This window comes from Oratosquilla oratoria, chromosome 10 (genome assembly GCF_046742065.1).
Source record: "Oratosquilla oratoria isolate Oo_2021 chromosome 10, ASM4674206v1, whole genome shotgun sequence".
NCBI classification, from domain to species: Eukaryota; Metazoa; Arthropoda; class Malacostraca; order Stomatopoda; family Squillidae; genus Oratosquilla; species Oratosquilla oratoria.
In genome coordinates, this window is record NC_134786.1 from 26,354,717 (window position 1) to 26,362,109 (window position 7,393).

General features: G+C 36.6%; 1 protein-coding gene across 6 annotated transcripts in view; it reads right to left on the bottom strand.

Annotated features, from left to right (window-relative positions):
* Positions 1–7,152, bottom strand: part of LOC143029169 (metabotropic glutamate receptor 1-like) — a 552,309-nt gene extending 545,157 nt beyond the window's left edge. For 3 of the 6 annotated variants that reach the window (XM_076191661.1, XM_076191663.1, XM_076191660.1), the window contains exon 1: positions 6,686–7,151. The gene's annotated coding sequence lies outside the window, so the exon portion shown is untranslated. Of the gene's footprint in view, positions 1–6,685 lie in introns of all 6 variants that reach the window. The other 3 variants (XR_012966800.1, XM_076191664.1, XM_076191662.1) reach the window with 2 other exon arrangements.
* Positions 7,153–7,393: the final 241 nt, after the last annotated feature.

Consider the following 7,393-nt stretch of genomic DNA (forward strand, 5'->3'; position numbering starts at 1 on the left):
TTTAGTTTCAATTGGCCACTCTACTACAATATGGCGCAAAAAAAAAAAAAAAAAAAAAAGTCACCATATTTGGACCAATTCAGTAAATTCTGTATAGCACCGACTGCACTTCTTGTGCAAAATACCTGACGATTTTAATCAGCTGATTTCAACTATATATATATATATATATATATATATATATATATATATGTATATATATAATATATATTATATATATATATAGATATTATATATATAGATATTATATATATATATATATATTGAAGATATATATATATATATATATATATATATATATATATATACATATAAATATATAGATTCTTATACATACACACACACACACACACACACACACACACATAATATATATATATATATATATATATATATCAACAAAGATATGTCGTAGCACATATGTAAAATAATACTGATGACCCACTTTCGGAGAAGAATAATCGAAGATATAGAGATCTGTATATTTCGATCACATATCTGCCGAAGAGGATCACAGTAAGTGATCGAAATATACAGATCTCTATATCTTCGATTATTCTTCTCCGAAAGTGGGTCATCAGTATTATATATATATATATATACATATATATATGTATATATATATATGTATATATATATACATATATATATATATCTATATATATATATATATATAATAATAATAATAATAAAGACTTAAGAACCACTCCCGCCTATTCTATACCCCTACATACTCTTCTCCCCTCTTCCCTCCCTCTTATCTTGGCACCTCCTAGATGACGGGTCATCCCTGCATCTTGTCCATTGCCCTGGGTCAGAAGGATTGTCGTAAGACACAGCACATCCACAGCAGGGCCGCTTCATTAATTGGCGACTCCCCCTCTCCGTCCCCTCATGCAGAAAAGGAGAAAACGGGGAGAAATCCCTTCGGGCTGCGTCAATTTGTTTACTCCTAACTTTTTCTTTCATCCGGTAGGGGAGTTGATGATTAGCAAAATGAAAGAAAAAACTAAGAATATTTTCATGAAACTAAGTGACTTAGAGGTGACTTGATACAGGTCTAAAGGGAATCGACATCAAAAGTGACCAAATTTTCACAATGAATGAGAATCAGACAAGAAGCAATGGTCTCAATCTGTCCGGAAATAGATTTAATTTGGAAGTGGGTAGAAACAACTTTGCCAACTGTGTAGTCAATGAATGGAATAAACCTCCTTCAGAGGCAGTGCAATGTAGTTCAGTTCGAAGCTTTAAGAATCATTTATATAAACACCTAAGCAAGATACTATAATGACTCATTTATTCTATATTATTTGTTTATTTGTTTTGTTATCATTTGTCCGTTTGTTTATTATTTACTCATTTATTATTAGTTATGTCAATTTATTATTATTTATTATTTACTTGTTTATTATGTAACTATAGCTATGCATTTATTTATTTTATCTATTATTTACATTATCATAGTTTTTATTTATTCATTTATTTGTTTATCATTATTATGATTTTTTCGCATCCGACCTAGATATGGACCAGAAGGTCTCCTGTCGTCATGCTCCGCCTTTGTAATCCTTTGTAATCCTTTTGTAATAAAACACAATACATTTCAGTTCCTTATTCCAAGAAAACCGAATTCATTGGCAGATTTCTTGGGAAAGGTGGGATGAAAATAGCAAGGGCTTCCAATTCAAATACAGGAAAAATTGTCAAGACCAAGAGTAAAAAGATACTGGCCCAGAATGTCCTCAGTAACATTTACCGCATTACATACAGCAGGTACACCTCTACACACTACGGAGATAAACGCCTAGCCTAGCATAAGAGGGACATTAGGTCACACAGAACATCCAACTCACTCGTTCCGCACGCTGACAAATCTGGACATTTGCCCCACAGGGATGGGGGTCAAGGTTCTGTATACGGGATTAAAGAGAGACATAAGAAAAACGGTTGAAGCTGCTTATATTCACACGTTTGAAAATACCACTGGTCGAGAAGGTTTCCTATGTTTATCGAAGGTAGCGAGCAAATTGATAATAAATAAAATTAGGAAGCATGTAATTGGTACGGGAATGGGAATCCCCAGACAGCCAGCGGTATGACCTGTCCGAGTTTCCAACTTCGAGTGTATAATTGTAAGGTTCGAGCAGTTTGTAGACAGCTTACTGAAGAAGATCGAGTCGGTTAAACGTATAAGCAATAAAGTAGTTCCAGCCCACCTTCTCTTGTTCTTCTTCCACCCACACTCATCTGTCAAATCCATTCATTCAATATATATTTGTATATATATATATCAGATCTAGGGTGTGGACACAATGAAAATGCGAAACACGAGACTGAACGGTACCGCTTCAGCAACTACAGACTCGGAGAATATTTGTAAATGTTTGAGATTTCAATTCCCAATAGCTGGTGTTTACCGTTGACATACTGTCTTTTTCACAGGGATGCTTGTCTGAGGGAGCCCACCATTAGGCAAGAGATTTGCGGTGGTATTCTTTAAAAAAAATCTTTACTTATATAAATCCTTGTAAGGGAAAGATTTATATGAGAAAATATTTTTTATGAATACCACTGTAAGAATCTTACGTTGGTATTCTTAATTTTTTTTTCCTTATATAAATATTTCCCTTCCAATGATTTACATAAGATTTATATAAAGATATTTTAAGAATACCATTGTTAGGTAAAAGAGGGCGGACCGCTACCTCCCTTCCCCCCCCCAAAAAAAATGTATATATATATAATTTAATCTCCGTCCCATGCCTAGGTTATTAAGTTAAGTAATAAAGAAAATAATCACGTGCTTAAGAGGGGGTTTACACGGTCTGACGGTTCGTCGAACGCGGTTCGACAGACACGTGTTTAAAGTGATGTGTGAACGGGGTATTTGGTTGTCGAACACGTTGGTTAAACCCCAAATACCCCGTTCACACGTTCGCACATCACTTTAAACACGTGTCTGTCGAACCGTGTAAACTCCCTCTAAGTCTTCAAGGAATTAAAGATCCCCCACCAGCCTCCATTATTTTTTTTCCCCAGAGATGGGTTTACAATGGACCGCCGGGGTCCAAATGCTGCACTTGAGTCACGGACTACCAAAAATAATTATAGTAATATCAATAATAATGATGATAATAATAATAACAATTATAATAATAATAATAATAATAATAATAATAATAATAATAATAATAATAATAACAATAATGATAATAATAATAATGATAATACATACATACATACATATACCAAGGTTTTTTTCCCCCTTACATGGGAGGTAGCCAAAAAAACAAAGGCATAAAAACCATTTCCACCTATTCCATTCCCAATACACTCCACTCCTCCCCCCCACCCTCTACCCTCCCTCTTATCTTGGCACCCCCTGGTTGACGGGTCATCCCTGCATCTTGTCCACTGCCCTGGGTCAGAGGCAGTGTCACAAGACACAGCACATCCACAGTAAGGCCGCTTCATTAAATTGGTGACCCCCCTCTCCGTCTTCCCATGCAGAAAAGGAGAAGACGGGGAGAAATCCCTTCGGGCTGCGTCAATGTTTCCTCACACATACCACCTCACCCCCCATCCCCCCGCCCATTCCACCTCATGCATCACATCATCCATATACAACCATTCTCCATTCACCCCTGTCTTCTGTCCTCTCCCGTCCTTTCTCAACAGACATTCCCCTCTTCCCCAAAGCCCCCTTTACCCCATCCATCCATCTTATCCTAGGTCACCTCCTCATGTTCACTCTTTCCACATCTGCCTTCCACAACTCTTTTACTAGTCTTTCTTCACTCATTCTTTCCATTCTTTTATTTCTCACTTTATCCAGTCTAGTAACCCCTATCAAACTTCTCAGACACCTCATCTCAAACACATTCAAACTCCTTCTCTCTTCCTCTCTTATGTTCCATGTTTCTGCCCCGTACAGTGCTGTCGGCACAATCACTCCTTCATACAACCTCCTCTTAGCATCCATTCCCAAATGTCTATTTCCCATTACACTTTTTAATCCACCAAGGCATTTACTCGCATCTCTCAATCTACATTCTACCTGCACCTCCACTCCTCCCTTTCCTGCCATATTCGCACCCAAGTATCTAAAACTATCCACTTCCTCCAGTCTCTCTCCCTCAATGCTCACTTCCAGTCTGCTGCCACTTTCATCCCTTGTACATCTTACCACCTTACTTTTGCCTACATTTATATTCAACCTCCTTCTTTCACACACTCTTCCAAACTCTGTCACTAACTTCTTCAACCACTCCTCTGATCATGCCACAAGCGCTGTGTCGTCCGCAAACAACAGCTGGCTCACATCCCACTTTTCTCCATTTTCTTTAACCATCTCCAATCCCTGACCCACCATCCTTGCATTTACCTCTCGTACTAACCCATCTATGTATAGGTTGAACAGCCAAGGCGACATAACACATCCCTGACTAAGTCCCACCTTTACCTCGAACTACTCACTCTATTTCTAATGCTGACACAGGCTCTACTACTCTCAAAAAAACTCGATAGTTCCTAAAAGCTTTCTTCCTATCCCGTATGTCTGCAAAACTTCCCACAGTGCCTTCCTGTCTACCCTGTCATAAGCCTTTTCCAGATCCATAAAAAAAAACATCCTTACCTTTTCCTATAGTTTTCTCACATATCTGTCTCGCCACAAAAATCTGATCTACGCAAACTCTACCTGTCCTAAATCCACACTGTTCCTCGCCAATTACTCCCTCTGTTCCTCTCCTAATCCTCTCAATCAAGATCCTCCCATAAGCTTTTCCAACTACACTTAACAAGCTCATCCCTCTGAAACTACTACACTCGCACTTGCCCCCTTTTCCCTTGTAAAGCGGAACTATACAGGCCTCCAGTCCTCCGGCACTCTGCCTTCTCTCAAACATTAATGATATTGATAATGATAATGATAATGTGTTAATAATAATAATAATAATAATGATAATAATAATAATAATAATAATAATAATAATAATAATAATAATAATAATAATAATAATAATAATAATAATAATAATAATGACAATAATACCAATAATAACACCAATAATAATAATAATAATAATAATAATAATAATAATAATAATAATAATAATAATAATAATAATAATAATAATAATAATAATAATAATAATGACAATAATACCAATAATAACACCAATAATAACACCAATAATAATAATAATAATAATAATAATAATAATAATAATAATAATAATAATAATAATAATAATAATAATAATAATAATAATAATAATAATAATAATAACAACAACAACAACATCCAAGGAACCGATAAAACAATGGAATACTTTCAAGCAACATACTGTATTCTATATATTTTTATACAATATCAAATATACTAAAAAAATATAATGTTGAAAATAATACGTCATTGTTTATGAACAGTGACCCACTGAATGGAGGTAAAAAGTATTTGTGTACCATCAGAGAAAAGCAATATCCAGAAGGCAAAACTGTCTAGGAACCGATGGGCACATCACATGTGTACGTTGGCAAATGTGATGTTTGTTTTGTGAGTTGGCACCAACCTCGTCCAGCGTATTCATTCAAAGCGCAGTGCAAGTAAAGTGACTTTTGAGCAATGTTGCCGTATTTAAGAAATAGAGAGATAAATAGATAGCCAAATAAACCAATAAATACATAAATAAATAGATAAAATTAAGAACAAAAACCGAGTCCAAATATTCATATCATTTTTTTCTAGCCAAGTACAAATACATCAGTATAAGAGACTTACTTGTGATTAAAATCACATGATAACTGGAATCTATAATTGAAAACAGCATATATAGATTGCTAAAGCTCAATTATCAACAATGACACAAAGTTGAAAATCACAGTTCGACATCAGTGTAAAAAACTTAAGTCCAAGGAACATAAAATCAGGGTTTAATATTATCTGTTTTGTTCGTTCAAACATATAAGAAATAAGAAACCACATAAAGCTACTGCGCTACTATGATAAATTTGTGGGGTTTTATATATTATAATGGGCATATTCATCAACTGAGTAGTCGATCGAAAGTGCAATAATTCAGTTTGCTTAGCATCTAAAGGCATGCTGTAATCTCCCTCAAATATTTGATTCATTTGACCATTTACTCTCTTATTTGCTCATTTATTGGAACAACGCAACGTGTACAGTGCATTCTTGTACACATCGTTGCGACCTTCCTAACTCATTGTTCTCCCCAGATACACTTTACTCACTAATATCACCATTGTTTCATTTATCATTATTCTTTTTATTTTCTACTCTATTAAGGGGTTCAAGGTAATAAGAAATTTTCAGATATTCCCACATAGCATATCAAGCTCTGAGCTTGAAGTAGCGTACGATATAAAATTCTTGCTTGTGTTGGACGATTGTCGAGTAAAAACAGTTTTCCCGCGCGATAACGATGTTGCCAAATCACCAAAGACATTTTTATTTTTCATTGGGGCAGTTGTGAACCAATATTTCCCTGCATATGCCTTTACATTTGCTGATGCGTACTAGCTTCACTGAAATTCGCATTTCTGAAATAAAATTGATATCAATAGGAAAACGATAAAAGCCACACCCTCCAAGTTGCAAGTAGGTTGGTGTCATCTTCTATCGACAACATTCTCAACTTGGGGCATTTGCTTGCCTTACCTGCAGGGAGGTGGAATAGCTCACTCCTCGGTCGCATGAGCACACAGGTGGGTACACAAATTCTTCCATAAAAATACCACAGTGAAGATTTGCAAACTTCTTTCAAGTTACGCATTCCACTATAAAAAACAAGTCTGCTTCTATTACATGGCAGCCTGGGAAAGTCTTGACGGACACACTTGTCTATGGAAAAACCCAAGGTATAGTACGACTAGTAAGATACCTACAGACGTGTATGACCTTGTAATCTTAGGTTCCTACGTCCCTTTGGTCCTTCCTCCTTCTCGATCCCTACATGGAGGACCTCGGGTCTTTGCTCTCAACACACACCGCGCGCTGTCACCACACGACCATCAACTCGCGCTCACAGCCACAGAAACACTACGAGCTCGGCAAGGACAGGACCGGACAAACAGGCCAACCGACGCGGAGCACTCTGCTGGCGGGAGTCGACGGACTCACTAAGAGTGTTGCATGCTTTGACTCTCCCGTTATGATTTTCCTTGCTTGCTTCACTTGGAGTTTGGGAACAATTGTGGCCTCATCGGAAGCGTGCCGGTTTTGCAATATCCATGTGGTGGATTCGAGTCCCGCACTTCTTTCCAATTACTAGTTACTATAATCTTTTACCTGACCCAACATTATAAGCGTATGATAGGTGAATGTGACGGCTTCGGTTGCAGCTACCATCATATGGCCAGAACTGTG